The sequence below is a fragment of the Dendropsophus ebraccatus genome, chromosome 4, assembly GCF_027789765.1.
Source record: "Dendropsophus ebraccatus isolate aDenEbr1 chromosome 4, aDenEbr1.pat, whole genome shotgun sequence".
Taxonomy (NCBI): Eukaryota; Metazoa; Chordata; class Amphibia; order Anura; family Hylidae; genus Dendropsophus; species Dendropsophus ebraccatus.
In genome coordinates, this window is record NC_091457.1 from 166,432,288 (window position 1) to 166,454,108 (window position 21,821).

Here is a 21,821-nt window from a genome sequence, read left to right on the forward strand (position 1 = left end):
GGGCGCTTATTACCGATATAATATTTGGATCCTACTGAATTGTCTCTTGTCTGACTGAGATCATCATATATTACACATAAGATAACCACCATAGAAATAACAGCAAAGTGTAAACGATACATCACCTAAGGTTTCAAAGCCTTTTTATGAGAATAATATATCATATGATCCTTTTTGTAATAGTAGCATTGGTATGGATCCTTTATCCTTAAACCCATCTTTTGACTGACAGGCCTCTTTACAGACACTTGGATTCTTGGCCTCAGTTATATCGCTTCTTTTAAGGCCATTAGTATCACCTCAGACATTGGCTTTGTCGTCTCCCATAGTTTTGTCTGACCTGTAAAGAAGACACCAATACAGACAAGGACATACCTATATGGACCACCTGTGGCAGCTGGATGACGTCCACTTACATTCCCTAAAACAGGCAGGAAGATGACAGACTATGCAGACAGGCACTTTACGGTGTTACTTACAGTAGGTTATGACAGGTGTAGATAATACAGCCGTACACAACCCTCTCTGCTATATTTGTTGTCCCCTGGGCCGCCCAATGTGAGGATACTACACCACATTACACATGGCTTCCTTCTGCTGGTTTTCTCAGATAACTTACAGTGGGATACAAGGCAGGCGGCAAACACAGTTACTTACTGTCTGACTGCCATCTTTACCCAGTACCTCTTCTCCATCCGCTGGTCTCACAGCTTGTTGCTGATTGTTTCTGGAAAAGACTTAAAAACAAACAGATCCACATCTCCCCCTCCACTATGTACGGTTACCTCAGGAAGAGACTGGAAACATCTCCCCATTCCCTTGTACGCTTTGTACACTGTTACCTTGGGAAGAGCACAGAAACCACCGCATCACCAGCTTTATCCATCATCCATCACCCTTTTTGGCATCAGGGTTTGTCAGCGTGAACGTTGCGTCAGCCGCTCTATGGCACATTTCTTCTTCTTTGAACAGTTTTTTTTTTTTTTTTTTTTTTTTTTAACAAGTGTTTTTGGTAAGCCCAGGGACCAAACAAATCTCTAATTTGCCAATTAACCCATAATGGTGGGCTTCATATAGACATCTGCACAGTTACCCTCAACCATCTTACATGTCTCAGTGATTGTCCTCACCTCCAGCTTATGGCAGGAGCGGTTTCTGCAGTGGAACGTCACTCTGCATGGCGGTCACCATATATCCTTGCGTCTTGTGTCATCCATCTTTGAAAAGTCTGAGATAATCTACAATAAAAAACTTTTAAACTTTCATTAATATTTGGGCTTTCAATTACATTTTCATCTTTCACAATTTAAAATATCAAACACAATAAGTAATAAAAACATCCTTATTCAAAAATAAAAAATTTGTACGGTGTTTAAAAAAATTTAAAACATCAAAATTGGCTACTCCATCAAAATGGGCTGCTCCCATTTCCATTCACCTCTATCCCCTCCCCCATTTGAATCTACATCAAGAGGCAACAGAGATGCTGGATTCAATGCACTTAACACAAAATATATATATATTGGGGGGGCATAAGGAGTGCAGACTGGAGCCATGGACATGGGTTTGGTTTTTACTAGGGATAAAAGTACATATATATATTCATGAGCTAAGTTTGCTATAATCATCACAAAACTGTTACCCCTAAAAATAAAAACATTAAAAAAATTTAATGAATTCGCTGAAATGAATATTCCTTCAATACGCTGCTCTTATCAGTAAGCAGAACGCTCTGAGCTTCACTTCTAACCTTGAGCAGTGAGCAGTAAAATCATAGATACAAGAGTTAAAACTTCTTGGAAGTTTTTTTTTTTTTTTTCTAACATCCTTGAAGTTACAGAAGATATCAGCGCTGTGCTCTTATGCACCAGACTGTAACCTTGGACAGTGGCACACATACTTATAACTTAGTAGGAAAAAAAACAATTTGCGTAGAACTTATTAGGATAGATGTGTACACATATGTACACATATATATATATAAACACTTGTTAAATAAAGTTACATAGAAATATATATATTTTACTGTAGTAAACTACTTCTTCTTTGAAATATCATACGTTGGGGACACACACTTAAAGAAAATCTGCTTACAATATATATTGGGATACATATATATACTTTTTAAATAAATGTGTAAGTTACAGTAATAAGTTACTACAGGCTCCTTATACCATTGGGTTCTTAATAAGTGCACAAAATTCTGCGTTTGATCTTTACCAATTATCACTTTCTCTTGACATTCCTAATAAAACGTACTTTTTCTCTCTGACTCCTACTGACACTTCCGTATAACAATCTTATACAATAATAGGTCTACTAGACCTGATTCCTTCAAACAATCTCTATACTTTTCCTTTCAACAAACCTTTGTCTAACTTTCTTCACCATCAGGTAATAACATTCATTAATAAATGTGCAAAACAGTTGTTAGACTCTATCGGAGAGTCCTGTGCCCGCCCCCTCAGTGACACTAAGCAGTATGGGCGGAGGACAGAAATGCCAGGAGTTAAAATGGCCACCGGACTAGATAACCGGATATAGGGGTGTTGGCTTAGGGCATGGTTTTGAGACGTCACAATTATAATACAGACGTAGATGATATGGGGAGTGGTTGGCTTTCCGTCGCCATCTTTGAGGGCTGATTACAGAAAAGTGGCGTACACAAATAAGCAAATGTTCCACGGTCGGGACAACAGAAAATGATCAACATTTTGTAACACGTAACATACTTCTAGAGGGGAACACCAGCTTAGTAAAACTGGCTGAAATACAGTATAATGTAGGAGCGTACATTACATTACACTAACAGCTCTGATTCTTTCTTTCCCTAATGCTGCTTGCATGTGATCTGCAGCCCTCAGAGCTGGTTGATGACCTTGTACAAAACATAACAAATAACACACATTATGTACTTTGTATGCTGCTTCACTACGCAGCATTAATTAACCTCTTCAGCTCTCTCAGTACTGTATCTAGCAATGAGCTGGACTGTTCTCCTTGTCTGAGTACGTGGCTTTGTACTTAGACACTTACATGGCAATATACACTATTTGAGGTTAGGCTGCCCACCTCCACAAAGGCATTGGTCTTACAATCAGGTAAGGGGCACTTTAAATCAAAGTAACTACTTCAACAGCCGACCAAGGGGAAGATTCCTGCAGAACAAAGGGTCTATACGCCACCATTGGACGTAGGTTGGCTTTTCGCAGGATCTGGGGTTTGTATACAGATATAAACTGGGTACAATGGTGTAACATAATGATGTGGCTTGGGTCTGCCACACACACTACAATATTCTGTCTTATCTAGATATTGTTGGTCACCGGCACATGACATGTCCACCCAGCTGGACCTGTGCTTCCCACCCATTATCCTAAATGTTTTCCTTCTGTCTGACCCTCTGGCTCTCATCTATCTACTCCACACCCTCCTCTCTTAGAACTCTAATACTTGATTCCCCCTTAGGGATAGTACTTCGATTAACCCCTAAGATTCCTGGAAATTTCAAGGACCCATTTGCCCTGCATGTTACATGTAGGTCTGGTTACCTACCCACAAGGCAAAAATAAGTGTGCACAGGAGTGTAAGGGGTTTCCCAAGTGTTGGTCAGAGAGCCAGAGGCTGGTGGGGCTAAGGCATGTATCTGCCTTCATATCAAGCCTCCTAAAGATCTGTTCTAGATCTTGCACTGCATCTTTACATGCCCATCGCTATCTTCCTTAGCTTCACATCAGCTTCACATAAACTTCTTGTGGAGACTGGTGATCCCTTTTTTTAGAGAATAACTGTCTCATCCTTGCTCAGCTAATCCCTAGGTAGCGTATTGGGGAACGAAACCTAAACCTTAGGTTTTAACAAGCACAGCCGCTATAGGCCCAGCCGTCACAGTGACACACTATGGCGACGCACTACAGCAACCTTGCTATAGGCCCAGCCGTCACAGTGACACACTATGGCGACGCACTACAGCAACCTACTGTCCCTCGTTGCTAATTCCTCCTAGGGGGCAAGGGGGTAAGTCACAGATCTTCTGACCTGCTCTCTACCACAGTACAAGCACAAATAATGGGATCAATACAAGTATTGTTCCCGCTGCTCGAGACAGATATCACTTATCAGGAACCCGTTCACTCCAAAAGTTATGTGCCTGCTGTCTGTGACCTCGCAGCTGTTCTCGATGCCATGCTGTATTACAAGGGTTAAGAATTAATCACAGCCTCCCCGTAAGGACGCAGAAGTGAATAAGTTCGGCAATCCCTTTCCTTAATTCAGCATAAATACAGCAACAGCTTATCTCAATCACACCACAGTTTGCGACGGCAATGCAGCACTTTAACCTTGTCCTATCCTGGGTTACAGAGTTCTTTGTCTAACAAATAGACTCAGCTTTACAAACATATAGAGAACACAGGTGACGGGAATCTGATTAGATCCGTTCCCCTGAGGCGCAGATAGTACGTAAGAAAGGAAAGTCTTTCTTACCTGGCCAGTTATATCTGCGCGTCCGATGACGGATAAATCACCACATCCCGTCAGTCTGCGTTCTAGTTTGCAAGCGGCTGAGTCCCTGCCAAGGGCGCCAAATGTTAAGGTTAAATTTATATGTTGACCTCTCTCTATGGAGAGAAGCCAAAAACCCAGGTAAAGGATGGTTTTTTAATTATATCTAGAGTTGGAATCCTGCAGTGTTCCCACTCGTTACTTATACGTCATGGACACAGATAAGACAATGTATCATGATTATAAGCCTGGAGAAAATGGCCCAAGTTTTATTATGGTCATCACATTTTATAGACAGATAAAATATAGGGTGGTAACAAATGCTAATAAGACATAGATGAGGCGGTGCTAGTGATTTAGATATTCAGTCATGCGCAATGGCATCTATATTAGTATTCATTTTTATTATTCAAAAAGGTTAAAACAATACATTCTCTGCAATGATACTTTCACATTATTCCCACTGTAACAGACAGGCAGCTTTCCTCTGAGAATGGCCTTGAACGCTGATAAACATGTCTCTGAGGGAAATAGTTCTTGAGACAAAACATTCTTTCTAGTGTCCATATCAGAAGTTTTCCAAGGTAAGAAATGGTCCAACTATAAGTTAACCCTATCAGGGACTCTCTAATATGCTGGAGCTTCTGAGCAAGAGGCCTATATATATATATGTAGTAATACAGGTACGGTGCAGGTAGGTAAAATCGCATCGCTGGCCTTATCAATAGGAACAGAGGATTACATCTATCATACCTGCAGGTATGGGATTGCTTTTATGAGTGTCATTCTCTGCAATAGGTTTTCCCCTTTGTTAACTCTAGAGGTGGCTCCTGTTGGAGTATATCCCCAACTATTTCAAACCGTGGTTCTAGAGTTTTTCGGACGTGCTTTTTCACCACTACCCAATCTCCTGGCTGTAGAGAGTGGGTCGCCTCTATGCTGTCTGGATCTGGAAGAGAAGCAAACACTTGGGAATATATGTTAGATAATCTTTTTTTTGAGACAGATAATATAGTCAGTAAGGTTACTATGCTGCATCTGGAGTTGTTGTGGAAAATAAAGCCCTAGCCTAGGGGCATTTCCAAAGAAAATTTCATAACGGCTGAGGCCTGTCCTTCGGTTAGGGGTATACCGAATGGAGAAGAGTGCTAGGGGTAGGCACTCTGTCCATGGCTTTTTCAGCTCAGCCATAGCTTTCTGCAGCTTAGATTTGATAGTTCCATTCAGTCTTTCTACTCTACCGCTACTTTGTGGATGGTAGGCTGTATGGAAGGCTTGCTCAACGCCCAGGGCCCCCATGATTTCCTTCATGACCTCCCCTGTGAAATATGTACCACGGTCACTTTCAATTGTCTCTGGGACCCCATAATGACAAATTATCTCGTTAATAAATTTCTTGGCAACAGATTTCGCAGTGGCTTTGGCCACTGGATATGCCTCTGGCCATCCCGAGAATAGGTCTACACACACTAGTACATATTCAAGGGTCCCAACTTTGGGTAGTTGGATGAAGTCGATTTGTCTTTGGAAGGGGAAATTGGGCCTGGGGGTCTGTCTCAAAGGTGTTTTTACAGTCTTTCCTACATTGTGATGGGCACAAATCATACAAGCTTGGGTAAACTTGGCTGCTGCAACACTAAATCCTGGGGCATGCCAATATTTATTCACCAGATCAGACATTGCAGTCTTTCACAAGTGGGTGTTACCATGGGTGGCCTGAGCTGCGGTAGGAAACAGGGCACGGGGTAAACACAATTTCCTTTTTATTTCCCATGCTCCCTCAGGGTTCATCTTAGCTCCTTTCTTTTCCCACCCAGACTTTTCTTCCTTACTGGCTTGAGATTGCAATGTTTTAAGCATTTCAAAATCAACTGGCAGGGAAATGTCTTGTTGTACTGCTGCAATCCCTGCAGGGTCATGTCTGGGATTTTGTGCAGCAGCCTTTGCTGCCTGATCAGCCCAATGGTTCGCTTTAGCTTCAGGGGTTTTATCTGAAGAATGGCCCTTGATCTTAACAATGGCCACCTTCTTTGGCAACAGCAAAGCATCCAGTAGGACCTTTACACCCTTACTATTTTTAATTGGCTTGCCAGTTGCTGTGAGAAAGTATCTAGCCTTCCAGATGGGACCATAATCATGGGCAATCCCAAACCCATATCTGGAATCAGTGAATATGTTTGCAGTTTTTCCCTCTGCATATCTGCAGGCCTCTTTCAAAGCCTTAAAGGGAACCATTCACCCCGTGGCCCCCGGCAGAAACTGACATACAGTGACATAAAGGTCAATATACTTACCACATCGCTTCCGGTCCCGTCCCGGATCCCGTTGTTGACACTGAGAAATCGCTGATTCTTCTTCTCCCGCCCATTATGGTAATGAGCTGAGATGAGTCCAACGTCCATAGGAAACGACGGACGAGTCCAACTTATTCATGAGGTCCCCTTCTCGTCGCCGCCCATCCACGCCTCCTGGAACTTGATTGACGTCTTCAGTCTTCTGACGAATTCCCGGGCAGGCGCCGTTGCGATGGTCTCATCACCTCTCTGCGCCTGCGCGGTAAACAGGATACGTGTTCGAGGCAATCGGCGCACGCGCAGTAAGCAGTGAAGCTGCGGAGCGGCTTCAATTGTGAACTGCGCATGCGCCGAAAACGACTGTCACGGCGCCTGCGCGGGATCCGGCGAGAAGAAAGAAGACGAGGAGGAAGAGGACCCGGCGTCAATCAAGAGTCGGAGGCGGGGAGAAGGCTGGACTTTGGGCCCGGCGGCGCTCATTACCATAATGGGCGCGAGAAGAAGAATCGCCGATTTCTCCGTGTCAACAACGGGATTCGGGACGGGACCGGGAGCGATGTGGTAAGTATATTGACCTTTATGATGTCACTGTATGTCAGTTTCTGCCGGGGGCCACGGGGTGAATGGTTCCCTTTAAGTTCGGCCTCTTGTGCAGACATATGAGGAGGCAGGGGTTCTGCCTTGACGATTTCATGTTGGGTAACAACTGCGTATCCAGTATAAAATTTTCCCTGGACACCATACCGCGATCCATCCACAAAGAGCTCCATTTCTGGGTTTTCTAGGGGGGGTGTCTACCACATGATCAAACCCTGCCGTCTCTTGGGACATTAATTGGAGACAGTCATGTGACTCCTCTGAGTCAGGAAGATACTGTGCTAGGTGACTACTACTACTACTCCCTCCCCCCTCCAGAGGTAGCAGAGTAGCCGGGTTCAGAGTTGTGCACCTTTGGTGACATTTGGTGGCATAAGGAGTGCACATTAAAGTCTAAGGTGCCGGGCAGTGGAGAGGTGCTTGGGCTGCACTTGTGTTAGAATGGCAGTGATGTCATGTGGGGCAAGTACTGTAACAGGGTAGTTCAGTACAATGTCAGAGCTTTTATCAAGCATGAGGTGTACAGCTGCAACAGCACGGACACAAGACTGAGCTCCTCTAGCTACTGGGTCAAGTCTGGCAGAGTAATAGGCCACAGGACGTTGTTTGCCTTCCCTTGCTTGAGTGAGGACAGCTGAGGCGTGGCCAAGAGACTCAATAGTGCAATAGAGTCTGAAAGACTTGCATAGATAATAGAGACACAGCATTTGACTCTGCATTGGTAACTCCCTATGGGCGTTCCATTTGCTGAGAGCGTCCATTTGTTTCCTTCTCTCTGGGGCGGAGAGGTGCACGACACTCAGGCCTAAAATGTCCATATGTGCCACAGTTTAAACACCTACCCCTGCGTGGAAATATTCCTCCCTTTCCCTCTTCTGGGTGGAGCTGATAAGCAGCCACACCCGCTCTAGGTCTTCTGGTGAATTCTACTTCCACTCCTTTAGCAACTTTCAACAGAATAGGAGGTTGTAGAGACCTCCACTCAGGTCTAGCCAATACCAAACCTTTACGAATGTTTTCTCTAAGACCCTCTACAAAAGCAGCAGTCAAAATTCTACCATGCATCAATGAGGTATTTTCAAAGCCTAAATCCATCCATATCTGCTGCAGTCTAGTAGAAAACTTCTCCACTCTGTCTTGTCTTGTTGCATATCAGACAAGGAGGCTGACTGATCTGCTAGCCTCTTCCTCCCCCACTCAGTGAGTCTAAGGGTCCTATTCCACGGGCCGAGGAGGGCCCGATCAACAATGTAAACGAGCGGCGATCTGCTAGATCGCCGCTCGTTTACTGGGCCTATTCCACAGCCCGATGATCGTCGAGCGAGGGCTGCAAGGACATTGTTACCGATGTCCTTGCTGCCCTTGCAGCATCATACATTACCTGGCTGCAGGGCTTGTCCTCCGCTCCGTCTCCTCCCCGGGTCCCCCGCGCTCTATCTTCTGAATGGCCAGTCAGCTGACAGGCCACACTCAGCCAATCACAGGCCGCGGCGTTCCCGGCCTGTGATTGGCTGAGCGCTCCGTCAGCTGACCGGCCATTCAGAAGATACAGCGCGCGGGACCCGGGGATGAAGACAGCGCGGAGAAGAAGCCCTGCAGCCAGGTAATGTATGATGATGCTGCTGTTTCTTCTCAAATCGTCGGTCGCCCGTCGCGCACCGCTATTCAACCGTAGCGATGCGCGGTGGGGGAACGATGATTTTAGGTCTGGCCCTAAATGAACGATCAGCCGATGACACGATCATCGGCTGATCGTTCTTTCTATTTCACCGAACGATAATCGGCCAAATGGGGCCGATCCGGCCGATTATCGTTACTGTGGAATAGGGCCCTTACCCAACTCCTCTGGATTAGGAATTCTGCTCATTATTGCTAGCATCTCACCAGGGGACCAATGGCAATAGGCAGGCTCAGCAGGATAATCATTTGGTCCCCTAAGGGGGCCAATCCCATAACTTGGTTGTTGGGATGTGCGCCGAAAAGGATTTGATCTAGATTTGTTTGGCGCAGATGTTCTATGGGACCTAAAATCTCTATCTTCCAAAACCATTGCTGCACTTTCCTGTTACTGTGGTGCACCTCTATCTGAATAGGGTAGAAGTGATGGTGGATTACTATATTCAAGGGGTGCATCAGAGGCACCTCCCGTTGTCATTATAGGTGCAGCTATAGTAGGCATACTTGGTTTTGGTGGTACATATAATTGGGAAGAATTATTTGCACATACGATAGGGTAAAGGCCAATACTGGCTGTTATAACAGGACTTAGCCAACTTTTGGGTGTAGTACATTTACAACAAGTCTCTCTCCAGTCAGGATTCCTATGTCTACAACTACACTCCCAACCCCCACCATATGGGGGTGGAGCAGTATGCACCATAGAAAGTATACCATTTGGAATTGAAGTTGGGGAATAGAGGGGATTTTGGATTGGAATGTTTTGCATGATGGAGGGAGTTCCTGTCGAAAGAGCATTACACACGGTGGTGGGGGCTGCCCCACCCTGTGCTGAAGAGCTAACACACTCTTTGTTTTCAGACATCTTCTCATATAAAAACTGTCCATGTTTCTCAATTTCTTTCAACTTTCCATCAGTCACTTCTAAAGATATTTTCCACCATAATTCTGCTTGTTCTAGACGATTATTATCCTTCAACCAACCTCTCTTTTCCTGCAATCTCTTTCCACAATTCTTCTTTCAGTTACCACCTCCTGGCATCCCTAAGGCTTGCATGAACGATTTTAACTTTTTAACTGCATCTTTACCTTCTCTGTCCTCCATCAATTGGGAAGCTGTTACGCTACCACCTGTAACATTAGAATTACCCATTTTTCAAGACTTAGTGGACTCTAAACACACACGCAGCTCCTCGACGGCTGACTAATACTCAGCTCGACAAGGGCTGACCAGTACTTGGTGGACTCTAACCACACACGCAGCTCCTCGACGGCTGGCTAATACTCAGCTCGACAAGGGCTGACCAGTACTTGGTGGACTCTAACCACACACGCAGCTCCTCGACGGCTGACTAATACTCAGCTCGACAAGGGCTGACCAGTACTTTTTTTTTTTTTTTTTCCAAGCTCTCTGCACTCAGCTGACTAATGCTCAGCTCAAGAGTGAGGCTGACCGAGCTCTACTCAGCTCCTTCCTGGCTGACCAATATTCAGCTCATAGAGGGGCTGACTAATTTATGGGTTCTTTATTCGCAGTTACAGACAGTTCTAACTCACTTTCTGTTTATATGCACTTTCTTTATGCAGTTTCTATATAACATCCTCTAGAGGGAGCCCTTACACAATACACAATACTACGTATTACGTCTCACGTACTGCGTTATATCCGAATGGTACCGGATATTCTTTCTACAAAACACAGACTTTTAGCACTACCAACACAAAGAGGGGATCTTAGGGTTCTTAATTTAGATCTAGATCCAGCACAATTGAACCCTAAGTAGCGTTAGGTCAACACTCAGAAACAAGCTAAACAGGGACGTAGAGGAGAGTAAGAAATAAGGCTTTCTTACCTGCTGCAGTTGTGATCTTATCTATTGTCCCCCCTTTAAGCTTATCTCTGGAACGGTTGACCAGACGCCATTTAGATCTAGATCATCCGAGTCACGGCACCAAAATTGTTATCGTACTAATAGCAATTTCTTCCTCTTTGTGCGGTATCCAAATTATATCAAATAATAGTATGAGCGCTCATACAGATTCACACAGACACCAATAGCAATTGGTATCAATGCAAAAAGATTCTGCTTTATTACACAAACAACAGTTCTTATACTAGTTATGACGTACAGGAAAAGGTGGTTACATCATTGGTTAATACTGGCACAATTGGCTATTTGCCTGCTCGGGAGGGTCTTATGCTGATGAGTTCCTAAGTTATCTGACACCCAAGACCACTCGTATCCCTCCTTCCAAGTCCTAAGAGAACAAAGACACATTCAAGTATATATTATGATTTCCATATGGCAGTACGAACTATACCTGAGTATACATATACATATAGATATTTTTCAGACTATATCTCTCACAGCAGCATGGCACAGCTGTTGCGTCATTGCCCGGTCCTCGCCGCCACCGTACTGCAGGCCGGGTGGAAGTAGGCCTCAGAAAGCTCTCCAACCATCCTGGACTCCCCAGAGGCGGTGCGGCCTGATTGGGACTGAACCCGGAAGCAAGCGAAACGTGCTGGTGACTACCTCCAGAGTGAAGGCCGCGAATGTCCCCCAATAAGACACACGAGAAAGTAGTATTAGGAATTGACCACTAGATGTCGCTATATTTTATATTGATGTATGTTGCATTCTTTTCACCCAATCACAGCGCACTCTACAGGCTGTAGAGGAAGTTAGTCCCTTGGGTGGGGGATTAGCAAGAGTTTTCCGTTCGGGACAGTGTGGAGAGAGGACGCAAACTAGATAGCTCTCCACAGCAGTCTTGCCTGGGCCCTGGCCCTCTGCCAGATCCCTGAAGTTCAGTCTTAGCCAGTGCCCGCCATGGGTAGGACGCAGGACAGCACACTGTCTCCAACTTTCCCTTATGTACCCACACAAAGCACTATGCAGTGTTAAACCTTTTAGGAAAGGACCAGCCAACAGATAACCTCAACTCACACCGTGGACAAGGAGAAGTTAGTGCAGGACAGTATCCACCATAGAGCCACAGAGCTAGGAACTGATCCGGGTGGAGCAAAGTTGCAGTAAGCCTATGAACTCCATCTCGCAGTGCGGGTGTCAGCAGGGAACCCTCAGCATTCCGCTCAGCCCAGGTAACAAGGTCTAGGACAGTGATGGCTAACCTTGAAACCCCAGCTGTCTCAAGACTACAATTCCTATCATACCTGAGCAGCCAAATCCATTTCTTTGGTTGTTCAGGCATAATGGGAATTGTAGTTTTGCCACAGCTGGTGTGTCAAGGTTAGCCATCACTGGTCAAGGACCTGTGTCACTCATTAGTACAGTTCGGCCAACGCTAGTGGGCATAAGGTGGTGTGAAGACTGAAAGTAAAGGTCAATACACAGGCACAGGTGTTCTTCTACTACAAGTATTCTTCTATCCTTCAACATCCCGGCAGAGCACATTTCTAAATGGGTTGAGACTCTCACGGCATCCTCCTCTCTGCTACTCTACCTCAGCACAACTCTAACAACAGAACTATTTCCTACTCAGCACTTATCTCACAGATCTGGTTGTCTTTTTTTTCAAGTCTGTATTGGAACTTTTGTCAAGTGTATATCAGAGATCTTCTGTATTACCTGCTGCACATATACAAGTAGTAACCAACTCAACATTATCTCAGAGTCTGTGATCATTTGGCACCACATACACAGTATGCACACCGCAACCTTGGGACACTTCCCCTTTCTGTGGGGGGCGGGTCCTATTATCCGGGACAGTCATTACACTGCTCTGACCACCTGTGACTATATCATCTGTGACATTATCCCAATGGACCTGGTGGCAACCCGGCAGGACACTGACTACAGGGGAAAAGGGTACACCCGGCCTTAGCAACTAAAAGCAGGCGTGTCATCACATCTGTGTGCCCACCTGGCATTGGTGTCACGTGACAACATAATAATCTTCCCCGGCTGCATCTCGCCCATCCACCACCGGAGTGGTGTCACACTACAACACCTAGCGAGTGACCGTCCATCCCAGCGCTATAACGTCATCGGGGGGCTCACCACACTTCAACATGAGTGGTTTGGTCAGTAATGGGTGGGGGGGCATTTCTTTGAGGGTGGCACAGCCCTCCATGTGCTGCCAGAGGTAGCCTGACTGCCATTAGGTACTGAGATGAGACCCTCAGAGCCCTTGTGAGACCATATGCTGGTGCGGTTGGGGTTCCTCCTAATGCAGGACAATACTAGACCTCATGTGGCTGGAGTGTGTCAACAGTTCCTACAAGATGGAGGCAGTGACGCTATGGACTGGCCGCCTGTTCCACAGACCTGAATCCCATTGAGCACATCTGGGACATCATGTCTCCTCCATCCACCAACATCACGTTGCAGCACAGACTGTCCAGGAGATGGCGGCTGCTTTACCATAGGCCACCTCATCAGGAGCATGCCCAGGCCTTGTAGGGAGGTCATACAGACACCTCATCAGGAGCATGCCCGGGCCTTGTAGGGAGGTCATACAGACACCTCATCAGGAGCATGCCCAGGCCTTGTAGGGAGGTCATACAGACACCTCATCAGGAGCATGCCCGGGCCTTGTAGGGAGGTCATACAGACACCTCATCAGGAGCATGCCCAGGCCTTGTAGGGAGGTCATACAGACACCTCATCAGGAGCATGCCTGGGCCTTGTAGGGAGGTCATACAGCCACCTCATCAGGAGCATGCCCGGGCCTTGTAGGGAGGTCATACAGACACCTCATCAGGAGCATGCCTGGGCCTTGTAGGGAGGTCATACACCTCATCAGGAGCATGCCCGGGCCTTGTAGGGAGGTCATACAGTCACCTCATTAGGAGCATACCTGGGCGGTGTAGGGAGGTCATACAGCCATCTCATCAGGAGCATGCCCGGGCCTTGTAGGGAGGTCATACACCTCATCAGGAGCATGCCCGGGCCTTGTAGGGAGGTCATACAGCCACCTCATCAGGAGCATGCCCGGGCCTTGTAGGGAGGTCATACAGACACCTCATCAGGAGCATGCCCGGGCCTTGTAGGGAGGTCATACAGCAACCTCATCAGGAGCATGCCCGGGCCTTGTAGGGAGGTCATACAGCCACCTCATCAGGAGCATGCCCGGGCCTTGTAGGGAGGTCATACAGCCACCTCATCAGGAGCATGCCCGGGCCTTGTAGGGAGGTCATACACCTCATCAGGAGCATGCCCGGGCCTTGTAGGGAGGTCATACACCTCATCAGGAGCATGCTCGGGCCTTGTAGGGAGGTCATGCAGACACCTCATCAGGAGCATGCCCGGGCCTTGTAGGGAGATCATACAGCCACCTCATCAGGAGCATGCCCGGGCCTTGTAGGGAGACCATCGGCCACCTCATCAGGAGCATGCCCGTGCCTTGTAGGGAGGTCATACTGCAGTGGCCCAGAACAGGCTATCTGTTCACTAGTTTGTATCTATCTCTTTATTATAACTAGTCTTGTTCTGGGAAGGCCGTGGTCCATTGCAACTGTGTGTTGTGTAAGCCCCTGCAGTATTCAGGTTTTGTCATTACACCCATGTCTCATTTATATTTCACTGTATATGCCTAATGGTGATAATGCAAAGGCTGGTGATCACAGGACCGTGTCCTGTTGCCATGGTACCCCCAATAGCCGTCGAGCTTTGGCTGGGGGGTACCATATGACTTCCTGCTGTACCTCAGTCTATTCCCTACCACCGAGGGGATAGGGTGCGTGTCTGACCTCTCTCTCCCAGCTAAGAGAGAGACCTGTGCGTGCTCTGCTGCTCCAGTCCACTGGCTGTGTGCCTGCCTCAAGGGTTAAGCTTCTCATCTGGGTGTCGTTTCCAATTATCTCCTTCATCATCTCAAGTCATCTACCGCAAGTACTCATTTCAAGTCTTTCTCACCCAGCATCCCCGTTCCACTACTACTACTACCCTTATCATCCGGCACGCTCACCCACAGCCTATTACAGCATCACCCTTACTCTGCTTATCCAGGTTTACTGTATTCCCGGTTGCACCCGGAGAGACTGTTGCTATTGGTTACCACCGTTACAATAAAAAGATCCTCACCGTTGTTACTGAACCCTGGCATTGGTGTATTAATCTGGGCGCCGACTAGGAACAACGAAGAATCGCATGCCCAGTCTCCGCATGGTTAGGAGCCCTGGTTCTCAGCTGTGTTGCCCTCGTGCCAAAACCGTGATAATCCTCTGCTCAGCAGCTGCCCCGGTTCCTGCCAGTAGCTACACCTATTAGCGGAGTGGCCCCTAGGGGCCCAGGCATCGCAATACAGCCACCTCATCAGGAGCATGCCCGGGCCTTGTAGGGAGACAATTGGCCACCTCATCAGGAGCATGCCCAGGCCTTGTAGGGAGGTTATACAGACACCTCATCAGGAGCATGCCCGGGCCTTGTAGGGGGGTCATACACCTCATCAGGAGCATGCCCGGGCCTTGTAGGGAGGTCATACAGTCACCTCATTAGGAGCATGCCCGGGCCTTATAGGGAGGTCATACAGACACCTCATCAGGAGCATGCCTGGGCCTTGTAGGGAGGTCATACACCTCATCAGGAGCATGCCCGGGCCTTGTAGGGAGGTCATACAGCCATCTCATCAGGAGCATGCCCGGGCCTTGTAGGGAGGTCATACACCTCATCAGGAGCATGCCCGGGCCTTGTAGGGAGGTCATACAGCCACCTCATCAGGAGCATGCCCGGGCCTTGTAGGGAGGTCATACAGTCACCTCATTAGGAGCATGCCCGGGCCTTGTAGGGAGGTCATACAGACACCTCATCAGGAGCATGCCCGGGCCTTGTAGGGAGGTCATACAGACACCTCATCAGGAGCATGCCCGGGCCTTGTAGGGAGGTCATACAGACACCTCATCAGGAGCATGCCCGGGCCTTGTAGGGAGGTCATACAGGCACGCGGAGGCCACACTCAATAGATATATTTATGTATTGTGGCGGCTTCACTATTACAGGGGGAGTTCACCAAAATATTTTTTATTTTAAATCAGCTGGTGCCAGTTGTAATTTACTTCTGTCAAAAAAAAAAAAAATCTCCAGTACTTGTCATGCAGGAAGCAGAGCAACTGAGCTGCAAAACCCACATCCAACCTGAAGACAGGAGAGGCACTGTGTCGGGAAGCAAGTTCCTGTGTGTTTGTGAGCCTAGAGAACCCTTTTATCGTGATCGGTCATTATGGGCCCCGGTTACAGGTGGATTGTGTAGGGCCCCAAATTATCAATCTCTCCCGACTTTCCAGGAGGCAAAAAGAGGAGTGAAAATGATTGATTGTCACATGATGCATTTGATGTCAACATAAAGGAAATCGCCCGCGATAAATCCTCCCCCAGTGCCGAGCGAAGATGCAGAATAAACACTCAGATATTTTCAGTAATTCTGCACCAAGTGTTAGAAACAATTCCTTTCCTTTTATTATTACAATCTGACACCGAGGCCAAAGAAGCTTATTATCCCCCATCATAGGAAGCCGAAGCAGCTGCCCCCTCCCCCGGCCCAGACGCCCGTAGATACGTCTGTGGGAATAAGGGACAGTCTGGGAAGCGCCTGGAACTCCTGCAGAACATTCTCAGGCTGCAGTGCTCTGTGTGGCCACATGGGGCGCCGGGGTGATTGGCTTTGGATAAAATCCAATTTATTTATTTGTTTTTTAAGTGAAATGCTTAATGCTGAGGTCTTTGTGTTTATCTTCAGGAACTCGGCGGAGGAGAGGGAAAGGTCCATATATATATATATATATATATATATATATATATATCCATCCATATTCACACAGTCAGTGCCTGGATTTATCATGCCCCTTCAGCCTGGACCGTCTGGCCAAGGCCTAAACCTACCAGTGATAGGGAACCTTCCTCCCTCCAGCTGATGCAGAACTACAATTCCCATCATGCCCGCATCTCTGAAGCTTTAGGTTTAGGCCTCAGGCACACTGTTCAGGTTGTTGCTGAAGCTTTTCCTGTAATAAGTAATTCAGGACAAGGAAATGTGACGGCCGCCTGGAAATGGAAGATTCTCGGACACAGTCATAGTGCGGCTAATGGCCTGATTCAGCCGATATCGTTTGGTGAAATAGAACGATCATCCAATGATCGTGTCATCGGCTGATCGTTCATTTAGGACCAGACCTAAAATCATCGTTCCCCCACCGCGCATCGCTACGGTTGAATAGCGGTGCGCGGCGGGCGGGCGACCGACCGACGATTTCAGCAGCATCATACATTACCTGTTAGGTCTTCTCGGCGCTGTCTTCATCCCCAGGTCCCGCGCGCTCTGGCTTCAGAATGGCCGGTCAGCTGACGGATCGCTCAGCCAATCACAGGCCGGGCCCCCCGCGGCCTGTGATTGGCTGAGTGGCCTGTCAGCTGACCGGCCATTCTGAAGACAGCGCCGAGAACACCTGACAGGTAATGTATGATGTTGCAAAGACATCGGTAACGATGTCCCTGCAGCCCTCGCTCACTGATCATCGGGCCGTGGAATAGGCCCAGTAAACGAGCGGCGATCTAGCAGATCGCCGCTCGTTTACATTGGTGATCGGGCCCTCCTCGGCCCGTGGAATAGGATCCTTATTCTCCTATAGTACAGGAGCAATCACAGGATGAGATACGGCAGCTACACTCGTGTTTTCTCGCCCTTTGCCACAATGCAGATCCGGCCTCAGCCCGTCCTTCATTCCCACAATAACAGGATACAGTAAAACCAACACAAATATAACAGAAGACAGCACAGGAAATAAAACCTTGATCACGTTCTCTAGCGCCTCCTATACCAATCTATCATGTCTGCAGCCTAACGCCAGGCCATGTGGTGCTTGATGGAACAATATAGAGCAGGCATGGGGAACCATTGGCCCTCCAGCTGCTGCAAAACTACAGCTCTAAAGCTAAGGCTGTCCAGGCATGATGGGAGTTGTAGTTCTGCAGCAGCTGGAGGCCTGAGTGTGACACCTGTGATATAGAGGGATTCATATAAGTTCACACTTTTCTATTCACAAAGTAACAAAATTATCAGAAGTGACAACAAAATAACACAGTGACATTACAGCGGGGGATGTAGGATGGTGAGACTGAGGGGCCTATCACCCAGGGCAAGTGCTGCTGCCACCCTGTAAACCAGCGATCAGCCAGTCTACAGATCAGAGCCTGATTACACATTGCAGTACTGCAATGAAACTCCCGTGTGTATATACAGCCTAATACCTTACCTAAGATCATGTGACCAGGCTTTGCTGGCATATGCCAGGGGACAGCGTCATCAGAAAATGACTTATGTATACAATACCATTTTTATGTTAAACAGATTTTTTAAGAATTTTTGGTGACATTTTTTCTAATTCCTCATTTGATCCTGCAGTTTTCATTCTCAGCTGAGACTTCCTGTTGTGTCTGTGGTGATAAGAGGAGGCTGCAGTAAAGTGATCTGTACAGCATTGCAGCATCATGTGACACCAGTAGATAGAGGAGACAATAGCAGCTCCCTGTGGAATGACCTCTTCACAGGTCACAGAGCATGCTAATTAATGTCTCACATTTATCTCAAAGGGAGTCTGTCTATTGTCCTCTATGTCCATTGCTTGCTGTAAAGCATGTCACTAAATGCTGTTAAGAAAAGCCCAGGCAAAATGGCCGCCCCCATCCCAATGTACAAATAGGGAAATTTAAAAAAATTAAAAAAGTCAGAAAATAGAAACAGATTAGAAAAAAAGAAAAGAAAAAAAAAGTTTCATATTTGATTCTAATCACCGCGCTGCAATACCAGGGCTCCAGATGGCGACCAAAATGGTCGCCAATGCGACTGACCTTTTGCAAATGGCGCCCAGATTTATTAATCTGGGCGCCATTTGCGACTGGCCCCGGCGGCAGCGCGCTGTCTCTTTAAGATGCGCGGCTGATGCGCGGCTGCCGGGGGTGTCCCGTCCTATCCCCGGCAGCGCGGCGCATCAGTGAGCTGCCTGGGGCCCTGACTTCCGGCACAGGAAGCGCGCGTCAGAGACGCTTCCTGTGTCAGAAGTCACAGCCCCGGCGTACAGGGAGCTCACTGACGCGCCGCGCTGCCGGGGATAGGACGGGACACCCCGGGCAGCCGCGCATCAGCCGGGGACAGAAGAAGAAGAGGATCGCCGGGGGAGCGGGTTGTCAGGTGAGTTTGTGTGTTTGTTTTTTTTAAATACTGCTTAGCATAGAGGAGAGGGGGGGGCATCTATAATGGGGGGAAGAGAAGGGGGGCATCTATAATGGGGGGAGAAGAGGGGGCATCTGTAATGGGGGGAGAAGAGGGGGCATCTATAATGGGGGGGAGAAGAGGGGGCATCTATAATGGGGGGGAGAAGAGGGGGCATCTATAATGGGGGGGAGAAGAGGGGGCATCTATAATGGGGGGGAGAAGAGGGGGCATCTATAAGGGGAGGGGGTATCTATAAGGGGGGGAGAGGGGGCATCTATAATGGGGGGGAGGAGGGGGCATCTATAATGGGGGGGGGGGAGAGGGGGCATCTATAATGGGGGGGAGGAGGGGGCATCTATAATGGGGGTAGAGGGGGTCATCCATAAGGGGAGGGGGTATCTATAAGGGGGGGAGAAGAGGGGGCATCTATAATGGGGGGGGGAGAGGGGGCATCTATAATGGGGGGGAGAGGGGGCCATCTATAAGAGGAGGGGGGTCATCTATAAGGGGGGGTCATCTATAAGGGGGGGAGAAGAGGGGGCATCTATAATGGGGGGGGGGAGAGGGGGCATCTATAAGGGGAGGGGGTATCTATAAGGGGGGGGGGAGAGGGGGCATCTATAATGGGGGGGAGGAGGGGGCATCTATAATGGGGGTAGAGAGGGGGCATCTATAAGGGGAGGGGGCCATCTATAAGTGTAAGGCAAACTGGCTGCAGACACTGGGAGATAGATATATGCACAATTATTATTATCAGGGCCCCTCAGGTGTCTGTATTGTAGGGGGTCACTTGCATTAGTCACTAGGTGAGAGATATATCTATCTATATACACATCTTGTGGGGGGTCACTATGGCTGCAGTCAGAAGTCTAGCTCAGTATGTATAGACTGTTGCAAGCTTTTAAAGGGAACCTGTCTCCCCCGGTGACGGGGTGACAGGCTCCCAATCCCCGTTAGAACCCCCTATACTCACCTCATCGCGTCGGGTCCCGCTTCTGAAGATGGTCGGGTCACGGAGATCTCAGCCGCTGGACTCTCCCGTCATTCTCTATGAGTGTTGGACTCATCTCTCAGCGCACGCCGGGCTGCAGTGGCTGAGATCTCCGTGACCCGACCATCTTCAGAAGCGGGGTGAAGATGAGGTGAGTATAGGGGGCTCTAACGGGGGGTTGGGAGCCTGTCACCCCGGTACGGGGGTCGAGAGGTTCCCTTTAAGTTCAAGTTCAGAAGAGTAAGCCTCATTAGAAGGCTAGCCAAGTGAAGCTGAAGTACTGAGTCAGACTGTATATGGTTGTCAAGTTGCAAGTTTCCATGTTGAACGTTTTCAAACTAAGAAAAGAGAGGATCTAAAGGAGGAGGAGGCTGCCGCGGCCTCTGCACACAGTAAGTCCCAAGTAACATAACATTAATTTTACATGGTTTAAAATGTTGGCGACCAAATATTCTATTTGGCGCCTAAATTTTTCAGGTTAGGAGCCAATGGCTCCCAGGTAAATTTTTTAGTCTGGAGCCCTGAATACCAGAGTCAGCCTGACGGTAAGAGGCGCTGTTTTTGGAGGACAGGAGCCATGCTTTTCTAGCCTCAGAAAACAGTTTAAGTTTCTTTATTTTTTTATAAATTTACGGCTACTCTGAAAAGGACGGAGCCGCAATAGATGTAAAGATTCTTCTCCCCTCTGTGTGACCAGTATTTCATCCACATGTATTAGGACCATTGCCGGTCTCTGCACCGCACTATGATAGACGGCCGGAGGGGAACAATAACGGGGACATATAAGGCTTAATATACCCACCCCCTCCTTAGGATTGTGGGGACTACTACCCCCAGCAAGGACTGACCCATGACTGATCAGGCAGATTTTGACGCCACAGCGTATAAAACGTTCAGCGTTAGTTATAATTGTTACATCTTTGGGCGGCTTTAATCGATATCGATCAGATTCCAACAATTTCCTTCATTTTGTCCAGAGAATCCAAACTAGAAGATCTTTATAAAAGTGGTTATATTACATTCCTGGTATACAGCGGGTGATGGGTGACGCCCCAGGTCCGGCTGCAGCCGTCCTGCCCATATAGGCACAGGTAACGGTCTGGAGCCAGCAGCCCAACACAGATACAACCATCAGGATTTAAAGGGGTTAGTCACTAAAATGTTTTACCTTCAAATCAATTGGTCCAAGCAAGTGGCAGAGATTTGTAATTTACTTCTATTAAAAAAAAAATACAAATCTCCAGTCTTCCAGTACTTATCAGCTGCTGTATGTCCTGCGGGAAGTGGTGTATTCTCTCCAGTCTGACACAGTGCTCTCTGCTGCCACCTCTGTCCATGTCAGGAACTGTCCAGAGCAGGAAAGGTTTTCTATGGGGATTTGCTGCTGCTCTGGACAGTTCCTGACATGGACAGAGGTGGCAGCAGAGAGCACTGTGTCACATTGTAAACAATACACCACTTCCTGCAGGACATCCAGCAGCTGATAAGTACTGTAAGACTGGAGATTTTTAAATAAAAGTAAAGTACAAATCTCTGCCACTTGCTTTGACCAGTTAATTTAAAGATTTTTTTTGCTGAACTACCCC

General features: G+C 47.6%; 1 long non-coding RNA gene across 1 annotated transcript; it reads right to left on the reverse strand.

Moving 5' to 3' along the window:
• Nucleotides 1–1,381: 1,381 nt before the first annotated feature.
• Nucleotides 1,382–5,161, reverse strand: LOC138789105 (uncharacterized). The gene is made up of 2 exons (XR_011362699.1): nucleotides 3,977–5,161; nucleotides 1,382–3,921 (listed from the first exon to the last, which is right to left on the reverse strand). It is a non-coding gene; the product is annotated as an uncharacterized lncRNA (long non-coding RNA).
• Nucleotides 5,162–21,821: the final 16,660 nt, after the last annotated feature.